The sequence below is a fragment of the Podarcis tiliguerta genome, assembly GCF_965153285.1.
Source record: "Podarcis tiliguerta genome assembly, chromosome: 10".
NCBI classification, from domain to species: Eukaryota; Metazoa; Chordata; class Lepidosauria; order Squamata; family Lacertidae; genus Podarcis; species Podarcis tiliguerta.
This window is the reverse complement of record NC_139543.1, coordinates 24906952-24929329: the sequence shown is the minus strand read 5'-3', so window position 1 is coordinate 24929329 and position 22378 is coordinate 24906952. Positions and strand designations below refer to the sequence as shown.

The 22378-nt window shown below is 39.1% G+C and overlaps 1 protein-coding gene and 1 long non-coding RNA gene across 3 annotated transcripts in view; one reads left to right on the top strand and one right to left on the bottom strand.

The window, feature by feature from the left end:
- The window catches only part of CNTN1 (contactin 1), a 150886-nt gene that overhangs the window by 111538 nt on the left and 16970 nt on the right, over positions 1–22378 (bottom strand). Inside the window, exon 2 of one of the 2 annotated variants that reach the window (XM_083399505.1) lies at positions 12546–12651. The gene's annotated coding sequence lies outside the window, so the exon portion shown is untranslated. Of the gene's footprint in view, positions 1–12545; positions 12682–22378 lie in introns of those variants that run through there. The other variant, XM_083399504.1, reaches the window with a different exon arrangement.
- Positions 1755–7128, top strand: LOC310658396. Its single transcript, XR_014502304.1, has 3 exons — positions 1755–2061; positions 3141–3358; positions 6854–7128. It is a non-coding gene; the product is annotated as an uncharacterized lncRNA (long non-coding RNA).

Genomic DNA, 22378 nt, shown 5'->3' with positions numbered 1-22378 from the left:
AGCAAATGCACAAATAGAAGAAGCAAAACAAAAAAAAACCAACCAAAAACACCCCACAATGAACTCAAGCCACTTGAATTTGCTTTTGACACTACAAACCTGTGGAGGAATCACCATGTCAAAGAAAAGGTTTTGGTTACTATGGAAAACGCAACAGAATTGCTGAACACAACAACACAATTGGATGATGTTTACTCTAACAAATGTGCTTTGGATATCTGGCCTGTATGCAAGAAACATTTCCCCCCAGTTAGGTTTATGAAACAGGCCTATCAATGTGTTTAGATGTTGCATGGCATTTCAATCAGCTGCAAGTCCTAAGCAATGCTTGTTCATATTCACAGTTATCAAAAGAAAGTCATTGCCAAATTGGCTCAGATTAAGCACACTGCGCAGGAAGAGAAAATTATTAACACCACAGTGCAGGAAACAAGCTACACATCTTTATTACCTTTTGATTTTGCATCAAATGGAAGAAATTTAAATAAATATCTCCTTTTGGATTTGCTACTAGATAAATGCTTAATAAGAAACTAGTTTGCATGAGAAAGGAAGACTTGGAACTCCATTTCTGCAAATCTTATTAGTAAACTTTGATTTAATTAAACCTCTTAAAGATACCTTTATTTTCTGTAAGGTTGATCCAGCTTATATATCTCTGCTGAAGGCCAGAAGATAGTGGGAGAGCATATTTTGACGGGAAGTGTCTATTAAAGAATTAAGCCAAGATAAATCAATTCCCTGGCTGTCATAAGAGCTCTAGGGAGCCTTCATGTTTTTCCCCACTTTCAAACTGCCTGCAAACACAAGAAAATGTGTGTGCAAATGTTAGCAAATAGATATTTTGTGGCTGTTAGGGGAAAACAAATTCACAGGTCAAATGGGGATCCATATTGCAGGTTAGATTATGTAGTTTATGTAGATTATGGAGAACCCTGTTTAAAATCTTTGTTGACTCGTTGGGCTCAGGCACAGTCACTTCTGCTACAACAGTGAAACTAACTGCTTTTACCTCAAAGTTCTGCTTGCCTATTGCAAAAGTTCTGGGTCCAACTCTGTAAGTGATTTAAGTAATACTCAAACTCCTTTTTCCTTGATCTTGTAATAAAAGTATAATTTGATCTACTGCAGAATGAAAGCTATAGAAACAGTTGCACAAAGCTAAAAATCAGTTCATGTCACAAACATCTGTCGACAAAATGCATGTTTATAAATGCTTATAATATGCCTAAGCATATTATAGCTATACTTAAGATACATGTTTCTGGCATGGCTGTCAGCATCCCTAGACATGGAAAGTAAACACAGTATTCTAAATGTGGCAGAATGAATTATGATATTTTAAAGAGGTTATTCTGTTTATGTTACATCCTAAACATAACTGCTATACAGAATTATACCACTTATAGACCTTGACATGTAATCTAATTTTCCACTTGCTTTCTTGCCACCATTGCTCCAGGTTGCTGGTGCAAACACAAACACACACACACAAACACTGTATCTAGGAGAATTCCTGGATGCCAAGATCCAAGTTTGGAGCAAGTACCTTTTGGTGAGATAACCAAAGCAAAGATTTAAAATGACGAAATATGTGGCAAAGTAAGGTTGTTAGACCTTTAAAAAATGCCCTTCAAAATGAGTTCCAAACTTTCCTTCTTCCCTTAGTGTAGGAAACAAACTTCCACCTGCCTCCTTCCTTTCCCAAATGAAGACTTATTGCTCCAACAGGCCTTTCCAGATGGATAAGTACAGTAGGTCTCTACAATGGTCTCTGTCCATTTCTGTGTGTGTTGAATTTATGATTCTCCTCAGCTACTGAAGAGAGCACCCTGTAATCCTTCAGTGGCTCGTCAAAGCTTTGCAAACCAGCAAGACCTCAAATCGGCCCCTAAACAAAAGGGACCGGAGAAAGCATGCTTGTTGGTCTGCTTCATGTTATTTATTTTATTAAAATTATATATTTATTTTCTCCAACATGGCAGCTTACAGATGAACCAGGAACAATGGAAAGCAGTGAAAAACAATCATTCCCAGGTCCAGCATAAGATATCTGACAAGGTACACCAGGGGCAGAGGTGCCGAGTTGCGCCTGACATTGGGGTGGAGGCTGATGTTACATGTGCAATGTGCATGCGTGTAATGTCACATGTATCATGCATTGCATGTGTGATGACTGTCGCATTGGGAGAGGCCAACCAGGCCTCCTGTGCCCCCTGAAGATTGAGGGAGCTGAGCTCTGACCCAGTGGACATGTGGGGGGAGGGGGCTGTAGGGTCCTTAGCCCCATAGAGTTAGTGAACAGGGATCAGTTCATACAGAGATAGATAAGAGCACAGCATTAGAATCTGGGGGAAGATGGGATCCCAAGAGGACTGTGTGTTGTGTATTTGTGTATTTGTTGTGTTGTGTTGTGTTGTGTATTTGTGCATATATATTTACACACACACACATATATGGGAGAGGGGGAGCAGGTTACCAATTTTCCCTTCTTACCCAGACTCCTATCATGAAATGCCACATACCAGAAGGTGCCTCTGTATCAGGCATAGGCAAACTCGGCCCTCCAGATGTTTTGGGACTACAACTCCCATCATCCCTGACCTCAGGTCCTGTTAGCTAGGGATGATGGGAGGTGTAGTCCAAAAACATCTGGAGGGCCGAGTTTGCCTATGCCTGCTCTATATTGTGGGGCAGCTGAGACTGGAAGTGAGAGCTTGGGGTGGGGGGTGGGGGAAGGAATCCACCCAAGGTAGATCACATCCAGAAACTTATATTGTTATCTGAAGAACTTCTGCCACATGCACACAGTATTATTATTATTTTAAATCAAAATACAATGATCAGATACCTCTACAACAGAATGAAGTGTGCCGGGTTTAAGTAATTTACCTATGCCTTTTAGTTCCAACACTCTCTTAATTACTGTGCCTTTTATAAGCCAAATAGCAATTTAACTTTACAAGCCCATCTTTGTTCAGGGCAGCCCCTGTATTTATAAAATGCTTTCGCAAACAAAGCAGAATGCACATTTCAAAAATTTACAATATAGATGTTTTCATGGTTAATTGATACACATTATTCCACACTTATTTGTTGGCTCTGTTTTCTTTTCTTCGCATCTAATTTTGTATTCCAAGGGGGGGACAAGCATCTTTTCAGCTGATCTAATGAAAACTCTGCAATGGCAAACGAGTAACCAACCTGTGTGCAGTGGAGTACAGCTGGAAAGAATGCTAATTCTCTGCCTCAATGCTGCCTTCAAAGAGATTATTCAAGCCTTCCTCTGACACGGAACAGAGTGATCAGCCAGCAACGACTGCACATGAAAATAACCTTTATCCGCTTTAACAAAAAGGTAAACTAAAAAAGCAGTCAGTCATGCCCTAATTATTTACTTTTAGCTGGAGCAAAGGGAAGGGGGAATGCAAATCTATTTCAATTATGGCTTTGTAATTGGAATGATTAAAACTAGCCTAGGTTTGCAAATGTGGATAAAAAAACTCCAAGAATTTAAATAGTAACTACAAACTAGGAATTGAATTTTTTCATGGTAAAATGGCTGTGGTAAAGATATGGAGATGTAGTGATGCCCAAATACAGTTAAACTAGAAATCTGGATCCAAAATACCAAAACAAATATTAATACTGTTGTACACCACCCCAGTCCCTGAGCAGAAAGAGATTCCAGAGATTTCACCCAGCTCACACACAACTCTGACTTTTGTCTTCCTCGCTACCAGCCTGAGCTAAAATACTTTGTTATGCCAATAACAATACTTAGGTGGTAATAAAGACCCTTGCTTGGCTAATTCAACAATGGATTCCTCAATTATATTTTAACCCTTCCTGGATCCAGGACCCCAGGGATTAGAAGGGACTCAGGCATCATGCAGGCTAAACCTCAAATTCACAACAATAAATTCTTGATCTTTTTTGGTATTTGAGATTCTGACCCAAATTCCTTTAATTGTCATCACTGGTTCTCCTCTTTTTTGTCACAAACATTTTGCTATCGAAAGGGCAATTCCTGATTCAGGTTTGCTTTACCACATTTTGATACATAGTGAAACTCTCTGTGTTGGAAATGAAATGTTTACTTACAGTGTTTATAGGTCAGTCAACACCCTGAATTATCTGGGCAGCATTGATAATGTCAGTATTGGAAGTAGAGTGTCTTTGATGGTGCTTAACACAGAAATCTGGAAAATCATGCCAAGGGACTGTTTGGACACTGAAGAACCAAATTCAATTTTAAAAATGATAGTTTTCATTCTCACAGACCCTTGAAGTGGAGGTGTTGAAGAGCACTGAACAAAATTGCCACCTAGTAATGGATATAAATAACAAGCAGAATAGCCTGCAACCTTGCAATAGAAGACACTTCCCAAAATTCACACCAAATGGTGTGGTGGGTCTTTAGGCTGAATCAGTAGAAACCAAACCAACTGCCTCCCTTACAATAAAGCAGTCTTGTGCCATCATAAAGACAGATAAAGTTGTCATGTCATATTTTTTCATAAAGCATAATCCCACTGGCAGCCTATATATTTACAGGAATTTGGAGGCATCTGTAGGAGCTTAATATTCTACGCAGGTTGGGAAAGCGTATTTTGACACCATCACAGGAACAGCATTGACTGTTATGCTATAGCTGTTGCTTATTTGGTTATGTTAATATTTTGTGTTGATGCCCTGCTTTTGCCCATGCACATTAGCACTTATCAGACCAGACTAGCAATGCCATAAGCTGTTATTAGATTCATGCTCAGAACTTGATTGTTTTGACAACTTACTTGGTCTGAGAAACTATCCATCCTTCCTGATAATTTGAAATCAACTCACTTTCTTAAAAATGGTACTATAATTTATTGAGTGTTGGCCCAGCCCCACCTTCAATCCAGCAATCTAATCAATTCTCATGGGGCCCTGGCAAAGTCATGTAGGGTTGGGCAATGCAAAGGCGTAAAGTGATATTTACAAAAATCAAATGTTTTACTGGCTTCCTACGACCAAACGCAGGGCTTCCTACGCAGGGACGCGTGTGGCGCTGTGGGTTAAAGCCTCAGTGCCTAGGGCTTGCCAATCGAAAGGTCAGTGGTTCGAATCCCCGCGGCGGGGTGCGCTCCCGTTGTTCGGTCCCAGCACCTGCCAACCTAGCAGTTCGAAAGCACTCTCGGGTGCAAGTAGATAAATAGGGACCGCTTACTAGCGGGAAGGTAAACGGTGTTTCCGTGTGCGGCTCTGGCTCGCCAGAGCAGCTTTGTCACGCTGGCCACGTGACCCGGAAGTGTCTTCGGACAACGCTGGCCCCCGGCCTCGAGTGAGATGGGCGCACAACCCTAGAGTCTGTCAAGACTGGCCTGTACGGGCAGGGGTACCTTTACCTTTACCTTACGACCAAATTGGGTAGGTGGGTGGGTGGATAAAACATTCCTTTCTAAACAAGCCAACCAACAAGTTTTAAAGTCTAGCCAAACACAACAATGATTTTAAAGAAACTTGCATCCCTTTCAACACAACAATTAATATTGCATGACATATTTTGAAAAGTTAAAGTAGTCTGTCTGCCTTCACAGTACAGTTCTAAAAGCAGCATTCTAAGAATGTGCATTGCCAAAGCATTATGAGCCAACTTAGAATTATCAATAAAACAAATGTTTATCATTCATGGATGAGGTTTACAATTAGTAGTATAGATACAATATGAGTGGAAGGAAGTTCATTCATCTCTATTTCATTTGTTCTCTCCAACCCCATCAGCATATCTTCATATAGAATTCTACCATTACCATTTCAAAAATATACATTTTTTAACGAAGAGTTGTAAGTTTTGTTTCATTCACACATGTTTTTCAATAATAAAAAGTGGTGTAGTGAGTCAGAAGATCTGTGGTTCAAAGTCTACATCAGCATAAATTTATTAGGTGGTAACTCCTATGAATCAGTTCCCCCATTAATACGAGGGATAATATATCCTGGTTGATTTACAAGAATAAATTTATTGTAAGAATCTCAGAGAAAATGTGCATAAAGTATACTGACAACCATATAACATTATATAAGCACCAAGTATTATTAAAACTAAGATAATAGCTTGTGTTCACATGTCGCAATAAGCCACAATTGGTAGTTTACTGTGGTTTACTTTGAGTGAATAGTACAGTAAGCTCCCAACTTATGTGGAGGTTACGTTCTGGGATACCTAAAGCCAAAATCACTTATAATCAAAGCACATTGTATTCAATGGTGAGTGGAAAGTCATTTTTTCTAGACACCCGCCCCCTTTCCACCCCATTTTTAATTTTTTAATCTTTTTTTTTGCCAAGCATGTAAAGCTGAATGTGCACAAGTTAAATGAGTGTAAATTGCAACCTTACCGTATGCCAGTACCCACAACCCCAACCCATCCACTTCGCTCCTCTCCTGGAGCAAATGGAAGAAACAAACCAGGAAACTGCATCTAAGTTTCGCTTGTCATGACATCCCAACTTGGGATCCTGGCTTGTTTCTCTCTAGCAAGCCTGAATTACTAACCATCCTTAAGCCATACTTTAGTGATGACTTAGGAATCCTGTCTTGTTTGGAAGCAACAAACCAGGACCTCATATTTGGATGTCATGAAAATCCAAGCTTAATTGCGACTTCACAGGTTTTTTTCTATTGCTTGCGTTGGAGGAACAATCAGACCATGTGTTCAGAGCTTATTCAAAGTAAATGGCAATAAGATGGAAACCCTGGCTTATTGTGAGATGTAACTCTGGCCTGTGGGGAAAAACTGGGTAAAAAAGAAGTGAACTCCTAAAGCATTTTGCACACAAACTTAGCAATTATTTTCTTCCCATTCTCATAGGAAATCCTACAAAGTCTGCTGATGCTACGATTGCCCTTCCTTCCAAAGAACCTTGTAGTTACTTGTAATTGCTGTATGAAGCAGTCATTTGACAAGTTATTGAAGGGAAGCAAATTTAAAACAAGGTCTAATGTGTTCCAAAAGTGAATTGAAAAAAAGAAGAAGACTGTTTCTTCTGTGACAACCCTGCCAGAGGATCTCAAAAAGTACTTAAAATGTTGAAGCACCTGACAGGAAAATAATAGGTTGTCAATAAAGCATGATAAATATTTCAAGGACGCAACGAAAACCACATTTGTCGACTATACATACATAGTTTTCAGTCCCGGCTTCCTAATGTTAACCCTTTGTTATTCATATGTTAACTATTATCTGGCATTTTAAAATGTTAGAATAGCATGGATTAAATGAGGAGCGAGCAACAAAACACAGCCCATATCTAGCCCATATTGCTCCTAAAAACCCACTGCACTATTTAGCCCACAGAAAAGTCATTCCTACACAAGCAAAGGAAAGGTTAGCAGACCCAATAGGCTCATAAGTCTTATACTGCCTATTCCTAGTCCAACCTCCTATATTTGAACTGTCCCAGTTAGTCATTATAAAAACAAGTGTTTAAGAACAAGTAACTGAGTTTTATTTTTTCTTCTCTCCCCCTGCCTCTTTCCCCTTAGTGCCATGTATTTTCATTTCTGTCTTGGCTTAATTGATTTTATGTAAGCCACTTTGGGCAAAAAAGCTGAACAATGGAGGAACAAATGCTCTAAATGAATGTTTCTCAAACTTGTGTCTCTAGCTGTTTTTGGACTACAACTCCCACTATCCCTAGCTAGTGGGACCAGTGGTCAGGGATGATGGGAACTGTAGTCCAAAAACAGCTGGAGACAAAAGTTTGGGAAACACTGCTCTAAACAAACAAATAAAACTAACTTTGAAAAAAGAGATTTTTATAGTATTACTGTAGTGTTATTTGTCGTGAAATCATGTTTTTTTAAGAGGTAAATTTTGAAATGTTTAAAGGGTTTTATACATAACTGAATATAGTGCCTCCAAATGGCTATGAGTATCTGCTGAGAGCTGTGGAGATGGTTTATTAGCGGTGGGCCAGCAACAGGCCTGAGTGACAGTTAAACTGTCATGCTTTCAATTTGCCAAACCAGCAACAGAAGCTGGTAAATTCAAATTACTCAATCAGGAAACATCTTGCTTCATCCTATTGGACAATAGCACAAACTAATGTGGCGTCCTGTTCAACCATTCCAATTTAAGTGGAACATCCTAGATTTACAGAAGCCACCCTAACTTCTGATTGGATCTCAGAGTGTTCCCTTTTTTGGTCCAGCTGGCATGCGCCAGAGTGCCGAACCCAAAAACACTAAATTTTTGGTCTCATGCAAGAGCCTGGAACCAAAAAAATGAGCGTCCTGATTTTGATCGGCGGGATGCGACGACAGAATTCAATCCAAACTGAAATGGCTGGGGTGTCTTGTGTGTGCTGAGTAGAGAGAAAATAAATGCTAAGCACTGGTAAAGAAAGGAGAGTTACTGGGAATTGCTGGGAGAAGCTATAGGTCAACTAAAGGAAAAGACTTGGGCACTGGACATCAAATAACTTAAGAATTCTCTGCTGCTTTGACTGAGCAGGGAGATAGAAGACTGTGAGCCAGTGTGTTGTAGTGGTTAAGAGTAGTAGACTCTTAATCTGGTGAACCGGGTTCATGTCTCTGCTCCTCCACATGCAGCTGCTGGGTGACCTTGGGCTAGTCACACTTCTCTGAAGTCTCTCAGCCCCACTCACCTCACAGAGTGTTTGTTGTGGGGGAGGAAGGGAAAGGAGAATGTTAGGTGCTTTGAGACTCCTTCGGGTAGTGATAAAGCAGGATATCAAATCCAAACTCCTCCTCTTCTTCTGTTGTAACTGTTCTAATGGATTAGACCAAGATCCTCCATATAGTACAGAAACATTTACAGTTACTAAATCAAGAAAATCTGAAATTTATTGTTTAAAGGGGAACCAATATCATGGCACTGCAGCCAGTTTAACAAGATGCTTAGCATCCCTTGGAGTCATCAAGTTTTATTTGGACAAGACAACTTTCTCAGCAATTGGTTAAATGCCCAGTCTTGGCCTTGGACTGCATCATATCAATATTCCATGAAAGATGCCTTTTTTTTTTTACACTTCAGACTTAAGAGTTATACTATCTAGGCTGCAATCTTATTCACATTTATCTGGAAGCCTCACTGAACAATACTATCAATTTCTGAAACAATTAGAAAATGTCCTAGTTTTAAAAAACCTCTAGCACTGCATTTTTGCTAAGGTGAATGCCAGAACAAGAATATTATAGTAAACAGGAATTGCAGCCTCCTCTCCACCCTCTGCCACAAAAGAAGTGGCTTCAGCACCTGCATATCATACAAAACTTGTTGAATCTTTCCCCCTCACTGCACCTCCATGACTGGAAAGACATTAATATAACACATAATTGCACTCTGGTTGTACGAAGAATGAATGATTGAAAAGCAAAGACAAAACAGGTATAGTCATCGGGAGGAAGAGATAGCGTAGTGATGTTACCACCACTATGAATTCAGTTGTTCAAATAAAATATATATTTTAGTCTGAATCCAGTCTACCAACCTCAAATTCACACACTGCCCATTGTATTACTATTTGAAATACCTAATGTGGATTGGGTCAGAATATAAAAATCTTCCACATGGTATATACCTTTGTTTTCAAAAAGTATTTGCAAACCACCGTTAAAATATCATTTTTGTTCAGATCATGAACAATTAATCAGATAAAAGACAGTGAATCCTTAAAGCAGGAAGTAAAATAATTAGTTCTCAATTTTATCTCAGTGACGTGCTCTTCTCTCAAGAAGTGATAGATTAATTCCATTGCCACCTAATTATCCTTTTAAAGAAGAGAAAATGCAGACATTGTCACTAACAAGGATATAAGGAAACATTTTTTTAAGTTTTTTCCAATGACATCTGAACAGCAGTCGAGGGATGCTTTCAATTAAACACACACACACATTTCCCTGAATATTAGTACAAAGACATAAGCAAAAATTGGGAAGGTTTCGTGTAGTGATTTAAGGCAATATCCCGATGTTGCCAAAGCCTCCATACTCCAGAGTAGGGTTCAGGAACTGGAGCTAAGAAAAAGATGTAGGGATGAGCAGAAGTGTGTGGTAAGATTCTCCTGTTGGCTAGCACCCTTGAGCTCAAGAGAAGTATTTTCATGAGTAAGTGCTTATGCATGATAAAGTCAAGGGTGAAAAGAAACAAGGTTGACAGTGAAAGGTGAAGCATCACACTAGTCAGAGAACAAGCAAGAAAATAAAACAGGAGCCTTGGAGATGAAACATGATTGTAATAACCCCCTTCTGTCTGGTTGAAGTCAAATTCTGCCCCCATGATTAAATGTCATTTATTCTTTCAATTTCCTTAGTATTTTTCTTGGGGGGGGGGGACAAGGACTGTTGCTGCATTATTTCCTATTACTGTTATCATTGTATTTTGCACCAAGAGAGTACAAGATACTGTACAGATCACTCCAGGAGATGTCTGTAACAAACTCCCAAATCAATCTCCCTGGACTGCGTACAGGAACATACAGGACTGAAAATTCAATGGAAAGTGTGCCAGCTGGAAGGACATCACATCACATACCCCCTCATCTGCCAACAGTGTAAAATAAATCAATATCAGACAACATTAATAGTTGAAATGCTTTAAATATTGACTGGATGGGGGCTTAAAAGTTTTCAGCCCAACTCCAAGCTCATCTCTGTTCTACTTCGGACCAATATCTTTCTTTAAAATGCAAGTTTCCACCAATCACATACAAAACAAAGAGTGGAGTTCAAAGAATGGGCACAAATGAAAGGTACTACAGACAGCCAAGTGGTGGGCATAAGGAGAATTGTGCACTCCTTCAAATTGTACACCTACTCCTGGCTTTTGGTATGTGGTGAGGGCAGACCAGCACAACATCTAGTTTGCCCTAAAAGCTAAGAACTTCTTGACCACCCCTAATGCATATTCAAGAGCAGGGGCCTCCATTGTGGTACCTGTGGGTGTTGTGCATCCTTGAGGACTTCTCCTGGTGCCCACAATGCCTCAGCCCCATTCTCCCCACTAAAAGATCCATTTGCCTTGAGATGGCAAAGGTGGTTCCTTTTTCTTCCACGGAAAGGCACACAGAGGTAAAGAGAAAATAGGAACAACAACAACTATCTCTCCCAGTCCCTCTTTGAGCTTCATGTGCTTCTCAAGGCCCACTTTGGCATCAGAGCTGCTAAAAGAAAGCAAATCAACTGAGAGGGCAAGAAAGAAAAAGGAGGAAAATAGGAGACTGGGAGGAGGAAAATAGAATGAAAGTGTGATACCAGAGATATCAGAAGAATGAGGCAATGGAGTGTCTGAGAGAGGAGATATATGTCCCTGATATCAGATTCTTGGGTGGTGGTGGTTCTGTGCTTTTGTAGAATTATGGCATGATTAACCCTGTGGGGCATTGAAAGAGATGCTGTGATCCATATACCAATAATGGATCTAAGACGTGCTTATATTTTGTTATGGATTTATGAAGCAGTTAGTAATGGACAACATATTATAAAAAATACTGCAACACTGTAAATTAAACCTCTATTACAGACAACTCACAACTTACACATTTAACTTATGCAGTTTCAACTTTATGCGCTTGACAGCCGTCTAATTGAAATCTCACAAATTAAACACGGAGAAGGCAGTGAGCTTAAAAGTTCTTTTTACACAGGGTTTCCCTGTTGTGGAAAGAGCTTTTAAGCTCTGTATCTTGCTTATGGGCTGTGGGAAGCTCTTGCAAGAACTCGGAAACTCCTGCAAGATCTCACGAGAGCCTCCTAGAATCTGGTAAGCAAGCCAGAGAGCTTAAAAGTTGTCTGTGAGCAGAGAGCTTAAAAGTTGTCTGTGTTGCTTTTGGGTGTGTGGGGTGGGGAGGTAAGATCCATTTGGCATGCCAGCTCCAGAAGCTAAAACTATATGTACTAGAGCTTGGGTTGTTTTGACCCCTAGGTACGTTGGTATTAACAAAGGCCTAATTTTTCTCTTTAAGCCTGTGTCTACTGGTGTTCCCTTGGGGAACTCCAGGCAGGATGAACCCTTTACAAATTTCTCCAGCATGTCTGCGACTAAGGAAATCTCAGCAACCACATATTTATTTCCTGTGTCAAGTTGCCACTTAACGTCAACAATGCTGTCTCACAATGCGGCTGAACATAGCCTGGGAGCATATCCACATGCTTAAGGCAGACCTATCTGTGGCTGGGATAACCTGCAAGTGTGAGCCAGCACTTACTTTTTAAAAGTCTATTTAGATATATTTTTAAAAGGCTCCTCCTGTTGCTATTCATGAAGAAATACACATCTGTCCAATAATTATAGTTATCACAACTAATTTGATTTAGACATTCAATGTGGCATTCAAAGCTATATAAAAGCTAAATAAGATGAAGATAAAATAATTTGCACACTGTAATTTTCTATGAAATAAGGTTATACTTTCCAGGAAAATTAATTTTGTAACGTATTATTTCCTGATATTCATAAAAAAGACACTGTGTATTATATACAGAATCTTTTCAAAAGAAAGTTGGAATAATATAATAAAAATCACACAAATGGAACTTACTGAAAGTGAATGGATAAGACTTCAGCTGCTCAAAATTACTAACGAAGGAGTGCAATTTCTCTTTTTGGTCTTGGTGCTCTCCAATCCTTGTGCCGATCGCTTCTTCCTAAATAACAGTGAAGAACGTTGTTGAAAATGAAAGCAATTATTATCCCTAGCAAATGACTGCATTTCTTCTCACATACAGAAGCCCCTGTAGTACTATAATTATGCATTCTCTGTCTATTTATAAGCACCAGAACTTTGTAAGACAGTAGAAATGAACTCATGCCAAGCCACCACTTAACCAAATATGCTTGTATAAATACAGCAGCATTATTGGAAGCAGGCTCAATATTTTCATTGGATCATCATGTCCCAAAACTATCAGATGAGGCTTAATCTTTAATAAGAGCTTATCTCTAACCAATACCTAAAGTGGTTTGCTTTAGGAGGGAGATAAAGTAAGATTTCCAAAATGACTTGCACACCAGGTTTAAAACACACAACTGGAGTAGAAAAGATATACAGTATAGGGAACATAGATCATAAACTGTGTTCACAACTTAAACAAATCATTGTATATAAATGTATATAAATGAAGTAAAAGTCAATTAGTGAGTGAAATGCACGTATCACTATGTACAAAAGTCAGATCAACTTGTGGGTCACCAGGCCGAATGCAGATTGTTATCCACAGGGTTCTGCTGTCAAGTGGCAGAGCATGATTTGTCAATCAACTGGCAGGCCATAAAACTGAGGAACCTAACTCCCAGTTCATCAGCCTGAACATTTTTCTGACCTATCCAGATCCCACCAATTTTAGCACCAATAGCAAACACACATTCAGCACTGGAGTAGCTGAAGTCCAGTGTGCTGATAGTTGCAATAACCCCCTCCCCTACTGATCTGTATGTGCATGTATGGGAACCATACCCAGCACTGTAATGTAGCCCACAGGCAGATGGGCCAGGTATGAATGCGGCCCTCAGACATTGGGATGTTGGGCAATTCTGATGGAAACAGAAACAGAAATTGCCTGTGGTTGCTTATTCGCCCCATGTCTGGAACGAAAATCAATATGACCAATTATGATTGGTATTCACAGTTGTTTTCAGTCCTCAAACCATGCATAATTGATGGTGGTTTCCCTGCACCGCCATAAGTGTTGCATTTCCTTCGCATAGAAAGGAAAGGTGTGTGGTGATGACATAATTAATAAATCTAGTAAAATTCAACTCCAGTGGACAGCAAAATGAACAACATTTTTTTTTTCAGAAGCCTAATGGCAGCAGAACAGAAACAGTGTAGCATGTGACAAACACCGGTCAGAAGAGCAATCAATGCCTTCTTGTACCCTACTGAGCAGCTCTTGCCATAAATTGTAGCTACGAAGCTACATTTGTTTTGATGGATCACAAGTTGTGCATGCCTTTTCCATGATCATGGCCAGCACCTCTATAAGTCAGTGTGTTTGCTATGCTAAACTCTTCTTCCTGAATGAAGCGGGGTGGGGGGATACTGCTGGAAAAGTGGGAGGTAAGGTAACAGCTTACATTTAGTCAACCTGTTGCCTCTGAGACACCAATACACATACACCTTCCCACTTAGGAATTGCATGGAAAATCAACTTCTTTATGAAGAATCAAGTTTTTTTTCTGAAGCCAACAGATGCCATTCCTATCTCCACACATATCTTAGACCCGCCAATACATTGGTACCTCAGGTTACAGATGCTTCAGGTTACAGACGCTTCAGGTTACAGACTCCGCTAACCCAGATATAGGACCTTGGGTTGAGAACTTTGCTTCAGGATGAGAACAGAAATTGCGCGGCGGCAGCGTGAGGCCCCATTAGCTAAAGTGGTACCTCAGGTTAAGAACAGTTTCAGGTTAAGAACGGACCTCTGGAACGAATTAAGTTCTTAACCCGAGGTACCACTGTACATCGCCACTAAAGAAAGGCAAATAGTGGTATTCTTAAAAGTCTTAGAAACAGTTATTCAAAGGTTGGATGTGGACACCAGAAAGGCTCAGCAACCAGCAAAGCTTCTTTCTGGAAATATAACTGAGTGACAGGGAAGGACAGAGGGAGGCAAGGATGGAAAGAGACGAAAGTCATAGAGTAGAAAATGAGAAAATCAAGAGCCAAGGGAAAGGAAGTTGGGGCAGAGAGCCAAATGGAGAATTGTAACTGGCATGCACTCACCAACAACTTATCTTTTTCATCATGTTTTCTTACACATGACCATCATTTGGAAGGCATCTTGGTAGAATGAAAACAAAAACCTAGCAATGTAGATTGAGCTCAAGGTCAAAGGGTGATGCTGTGTACTATTGCCTAATAGCTGTAGTAACAAGCCAGCATCGTTATTGGAATAATACAAGACAACGAACACAATGAATGCTTAAATATTTAAAGTTCTTTTGAAAACAATAAAAGTACACATTCCTTTGAAGATCCTCCTGTTTTTAAGCTACTGAAAATGGTCGAGGTAGAGAACAACCTATCAATTAGTTGAGTACCTCTCAATTAGTTGAGTAAATTCAGGACAAGCTAAAGCATACTAGAGCATGGATGAACGAACACAAAAACAAGACAGTCATTGGCACCAGAAGCTCATCATTTACAGACACATGACTAAATTGGATATAGTGGCTTCTTTGTTCTCAGCTGAAAACAGAGTTATCAATGAAAGTTGAATATGACCATTTAAATTGTAACGCACATGTATAAAATTTCATCATCATATTTGGTTGAGTAAGAAGAATAAGATATGCTGGATCCTTTCCAACAAGTTGTATCATGGAAGCTATATTATCAGTGAAAAGTAATTTTCTGCACAAAACACAAGATACTATTCTCCTGTAGCACTATTTAGAATACAAGGTATTTACAGGTATTAAGTTCTGTGTTAAATGGAGCTTACTTTCTAGTATGTTTAGAACTGCAGTCTTAGGGTGCAATCCAGACAAACTTAGGTGAGCCTAATTGACATTGAAATCAACAACCAGACTTCATATTTAGATGCTTCAGCCATATTGCTGTCAATAGGACTTAAAGGTAAAGGGACCCCTGACCATTAGGTCCAGTCATGACCGACTCGGGGGTTGTGCGCTCATCTCGCTTTATTGGCTGAGGGAGCCGGCGTTTGTCTGTAGACAGCTTCCGGGTCATGTGGCCAGCATGACTAAGCCGCTTCTGGTGAACCAGCAGCACACGGAAACACCGTTTACCTTCCCGTCAGAGTGGTACCTATTTATCTACTTGCACTTTGATGTGCTTTCAAACTGCTAGGTTGGCAGGAGCTGGGACTGAACAATGGGAGCTTACCCCGTTGCGGGGATTCGAACCGCCAACCTTCTGATGGTGTCCATAATTTTCTCAGGAATGACCATAATTACTAGATAAGACGCAGGTAAAAAGTAAATGTTTTAGATATCCCTGTTTGTGACTCTATATTAGCATTATTTAGTATTCAATCATTTTAATGGGATTGCCACACTGGACCCAAATCAGTATCTGTTAAGTAAATTATTTGTTTTACAAAAATAAAAAAATCAGCCACAATGCAAGTGCATTGATTGGAAGTCATTCAACATACTCAGAAGCTCTTAAAAGTTGAAAATACCAAGGACTCTTGTATAAAATGTAAATGAACCTTTACATTCATCTAAGAACTAAACAAACAAAACAAAAAGCGAATGGATTCTATATGACATCTGAAGCTTTGCTAAAAAATTAAGTTCTAGTTATCCGCTATAACAAACAACAAAATAGAACACTTTGTGCCAAACTACATCTGGTTGGGCCAAACATTACTCATTTTATTTGTTTATTTCATAAAATTTATACACTGCTTGACTGTAAAAACAAAACAAAAAATCTCAAAGCAGTTTACAAAAGATAAGCAGTGAAATCAAGGGGGGGGGGATCACAATCCTACTTTAAAACACACAAAAGTTAAAATGCTTAAGAAGATTAAAATTACCTCGACTTTCTAAGCATCTGGGTACCCATATTAAACATGCCTTGTGAGATTAATAATAAAAAACACCAACACCCACAGAACTGACAAACTAGATTGCCCTGGCGTAATGGGAGAATTCTTGGCCTGTGATTTAATGTTTCTGCTGCTCCATATTAAGCAAGTTATGACATGTGATTAATGTTTTATATAATTGTTTTAAATTGGTTATTTATTATTATTATTATTATTATTATTATTATTATTATTATTATTATGTGTTTTTAGATATTCTTGTTTTTAACTGTAAGCTGCCTTGAATCCCACCAGGTGAAAAGGAGGGACATAAACAAACAAACAACAACAACAAAGTAGCATACTGTAGTATTATTCACAGCATAGTATTAAGAACATAGTAATCTACTTAGGCCTCACCCACACTTACCTCCTGCCCTGTGTTTTCTCCATCTCCAAGTGCTTTTTGTTGTTTTGTTTTGTTTTGTTCTTGCCGTGCTGCTTTCACCAGAAAAACCCACTCTTTAACGCTGAACATACAACAGCTTGGGTGTTCCATGGAGTTGTTTTCAGCAGTAAAGAGTGCATTTTTGCAGAGGAAGCAAACCAAAACCCAACCCTTAGACACAGAGCTTTTAAGCAGGGACCTATGTCTAGAAACAGAAATGGCACAGAAGGAAGTCTGAATGAGTCCTTAGGCATTCTGATAGGGACTGGTTTTGTGTGTAAACTAATTTCCACCAACAATCTATGTTGTCACTTCAGAAATGCATGAACGGCTGCCTCTGAGCATCCAGTTATCAGTCCAGGCTACAGATATTGACTTGCATCTCCAGTTTTTTTTATTTCTGCTCACACTATGCTGCATCAGGCCAGATACTTAGCAGGTCAGTGCAAAACTTTCTAATCAATTTCTAAATGTCAAATAGGAGCCTGGCCTTTGTCCTTCGTCGCCTTGCACTTATTTATTAGCAGTTTTGAGTGACTCATGTTGTGCTATTTAGTCTTTGTTATTTAGGCTTAACTCAGCACAGAAAAAAAATATCACAGGGTTTTAATACTGATGCTTGGGATAATCATCAATGCAGTCACAGTTCATACTTCTTTCACTATGTGTCTTCAGGCTTACAATTTACGAGCAAGCTACAAAATGCTTTGTAGCCAAAAAGACTATGGAAATAATCAAGCAATAACCATTTAGAATGGAGTGTCTCTACATAGACAGTCTGACTCCTGTGCCAGCACAAGGTCACCGTAGTATCACATTACAATGATGGAATCAGCTTTATGACACTGTTATAGGCACATACAGTGGTACCTCAAGTTACAAACACCTTGGGCTACAAACACTTCAGGTTACAGACTCCGCTAACCCAGAAATAGTACCTCGGGTTAAGAACTTTACCTCAAGATGAGAACAGAAATGGCTCACCGACGGCACAGCGGCAGCGGGATGCCCCATTAGCAAAAGTGGTACCTCTGGTTAAGAACGGTTTCAGGTTAAGAACGGACCTCTGGAACAAATTAAGTTTGTAACCAGAGGTACCACTGTATGTCAGATATAGAACTATAGGTTGGGCTGAATTTAAATATACTAAGCCTGTATATTTAAGTCCCACCAGGAAAGAGACATTTCTGTAATTTAAATTTCCATTTAGACTCTTATCTTAAAGGTTTTTCCAGTGTGAGAGCTGTTATTTCCTCCATGTCAACCTGCTGCTTTGAGATTCAAGGATAAACTGATACAAAACCAAAAAGGTTTTTTTAAAAATAAATAAATACACCGACTGCACAATACGCTTAGCCAATTCAAGACGTCAGTCGGTTTAGAAGGTCAAACTACTTCAGTATCTTCATTCATTAACATTTTGGAATTAATTCAACAGCCATTTACAATAGTGTTACCATATATTAAATTTTTAAAATATAAATTCTGACAACTGCATATTTCCAGGCTTAGCGAACAAGCATAACAATGAATAATCCAGCTACCTCACCCGACACTATAATGTTCTCTTTTTATTTGGAATGGCACATGCATTTGAAAACTATTAGATGGATACACAGTTGCTGTGAGAAAGAACAGATCGAAAAGAGCAACCAGCAGAAGAAATATTTTAAAAGGACTTTTCCGATTAATTCTCAGTAACAAAATTAAATGAGTCGATGCAGTCATGGTTTGTTTCTTTTTTTTAAGACAGAGGAAAAAAATGTGTTTTTCACCTCTCTTGCTTCAATTCTCATTGAAGCCCTCTAGTGGACATCACCTACAACACCATCCTATGCATGGTCTACTCAGAAGTGGGTCCTGTTGAATATGCTCCCAAGTGAGTACAGTGGTACCTCACGTTAAGTACTTAATTCGTTCTGGAGGTCCGTTCCTAACCTGAAACTGTTCTTAACCTGAAGCACCACTTTAGCTAATGGGACCTCCTGCTGCTGCCGCGCTGCCGGAGCACGATTTCTGTTCTCATCCTGAAGCAAAGTTCTTAAACCAAGGTACTGGGTTAGTGGAGTCTGTAACCTGAAGCGTATGTAACCCGAGGTACCACTGTATAAGACTGCAGCTCAAGCAATGCAGAGCATCAAATCATCCTGAGGAGAGATGCTAAAGAAATATCTTCTATACAGAATCCATATCATTCTACACACCTTGACAACTTTAATAACCTTTCCATATATATATATTATCCCAGCTCCATCTGTAAAAATCTTGCTCAAATATTCACTCCAATCAAACTATCCATTTACAAATACAGAAGCACATCAATATGCAATTCTTGATCATTTTTATAAGACCAAATATTGCCACTGGGACTCACACTGCCTGCCAAACAGATTGATATTCAATTCAAGATGTCGTCTTGACCTATAAAGCTCTTTCAAATTTTGATCAATATCATCTCTGGTTGCTGCCTCTATATGCGCCAGATGACATAAGTCATCAGATATCTTGCTAGTCTCAGTACGGTAAGATTAAAATTGTTGCCAGCTTTGCCAAAACAGCCAAGCTATGTGCAATTATAGAAGGAAGGCATAACAGAAATATAGTAGTGCTGCTTTTCAACACACCTTATCTTTAACTATGGCACACAATCTGCAGATTTAATTTAATCTCATTTAATTCAGATGTTCCTCTACTGTGATCTTAATTTGCCCCTCCCTCCTTTAAAAAAATACAATAAATATCTTCCCGAAATTTGGTTGTCATTTTACCAAAAATCATGTCATCCTACCAAGGTAAGGTCATGTTGCCCCATACAAACAGCAATCAGTCAAACAGAAGATGTTCAAGCAAAAAAGAATGTATATTCATGCTTCTGCTACTTATTGCTAATATGCGGAAAGAGCGCTTGTACATTTTTCCCATAATGAAGAAGCTACACATGCATTTGGAGCCAACATGGAGGAAGATGTGCCAAAAGGATTCCTCTCCCCATCAATTACACTCTTTTCAACATTCTGCATTCACTTTTTTCTGCTATGCACTCAAGTGATTTAGATCACACCTGGGGAATCTTTGACCCTACATTTGTTGTTGGAGTCCTGGAAGGCCAATGCTTCGTCAGCCCTGCTTTAGACCATATAGATGGGATTATACTTATAAAATGTTGAAGCACTACAAGCTATTTATTTTACCTGGAGAAGTGACAACTAAAATTATGAAAATACAATCACTGTCATACTATGGTGAAAGAGCTAAATTTTAACTATGTTTTCCATTTCAAAGCAGAGGAACAAGGCTGATAATTATTTTCTCGATCTATATTCAGGTATGTATATAAAGAGCACTATGCCATTCATGGTGTCACAGGTGTCACTGGTATGTAGAAACCACAACACTATTTGTAGTGATCTCATTTCACTTTCAAGGTGATAGGCATTCAGCCACCTTATTTTCTTTTCAGTACAGTGGTACCTCAGGTTAAGAACTTAATTCGTTCTGGAGGTCCGTTCTTAACCTGAAACTGTTCTTAACCTGAAGCACCACTTTAGCTAATGGGGCCTCCCGCTGCCACTGTGCCGCCGGAGCATGATTTCTGTTCTCATCCTGAAGCAAAGTTCTTAACCTGAGATACTATTTCTGGGTTAGCTGAGTCTGTAACCTGAAGTGTCTGTAACCTGAAGCATCTGTAACCCGAGGTACCATTGTATCTGAGATTATTTCTCTTACAGTCTTCAGTAGTTGTGATCTCAAGTATAATGACTTTTCTCTTTCCCGTTTGTCATAAGTACTGTTGCAACACATGATACATTAGAATTCAACAGTAGCTTCAGCATTGCTCTAAAAAAAGAGTATAAATATGTGAGTCTCCAATTTCCTTAGACACAATTACAAATGCAGAAAGCACAGGGAATATTACAAAGTTTAATGTAGCATGTTTATTTAGTGTTCATATGTACATCATAGGTCACATATTTCCATGTTTCATATCTCCTCACAAGCAATTCTCAGTAACACTGTTAGACTACGATGTCATGTCATGAAATTTCAATATTCATTAGCAGGAGCTCATAAAGGAGCTCATTTTCTGTTGCTTTCAGACCATGTCATCAGGTTGTTGTTTTTTAGAACCCATTGGCATTTCTATCCAAGCCTTCCCCAACATCTGTGCGTCTCATTAGGGGCATCTGATGAAGTACTGCATACACTCTTCATAGGAATCATGATCTACACCCAATTAAAATGTTCCTGCCAGTCCACTTAGGTCAGAAAAATGTGAGCTAGAGGGAGTAGTAAAGCGGAAATGCCAAAACATAGCAGTTATGTTCAGGGCTTTTAACTTTCAGACCAAAGGGTTATTGTTGAATGTAACATGGCCAGATAGAATCCTCATCCTTTGTAAATCTGACAAAACCAAAACCCATACGAGTCTGTGCTCAACAGCCAGGCTTTAGGGCTTTACATGAAAAGTAAAGAAACCCTAACTAGACTTTCATTGCGTTTTTTCCAGTACCCCAAAAGCCTGAAGGGACTTGAAACAACGTGTGTCAATGAACTCAGCATCTCTGATATTGGTAGTGAAAAACTCAAAGAACAAAGGCACTATGTTGATTAATCCCATCTGGTATTCCTAAACCTAAGAACATATTCCCTATAGCAAGTCTCACAGGGGGTGACCAATTTAGAGGGAGGAAGGAAAAAAAAAAACCCTGATAACAATCATCATCAATGAGCTCAAATTGCCCAGGGAGGGCAAGTATGCTTTCCAATTATTTTCTAGCACAGAGAGAGAATAATTTGAAAACTATTCCTTATTTCAAAATAGATGCATATTTTATATGACAAGATTTCCTGTATGCTAACAAGTATTCACATCTGCTGTCATTGCCTCATAGCCACTGGCTTTAAATACAGCATTTTATTTTATTTTTTTAAAAAATTAAATCACCATCATATTAAATATGCCTACAGTCATTGGGCTTTGTTGATCTTTACAGCAAAATTACATTCTTTCAGTTACAAAAAAAAATGTACCATTTATTCTTTATTATCCTGGTACTACTTACTGAGGGACATTAACATTATTTGCCCAACAGCTCAATCACCATTGACAAAACAACAACACAAACCGCTCCTATATAAATCATTCCTTTCTGTATTATGTTATCCAGTGTTAATGGTTAGAGTGTTGAACTAGGCTCTGGGAGACAACAGGGTTCAACTCTTCACTCACCCATGAAGCTCATTGGGTGACCTTAGGCAAGACACAATTCTTCAACCCAACCCACTTTACTGGGTTGTTGTGAGGATAAAATGGAGAGGTGGGAGAACCATTTATACATATCAGCTTAAGCTCCTTGAGAGGAAAAGTGGACTATAAAGGTGATACTAAATAAATAAATAATAAATTTCATTTGCCACTCCCAA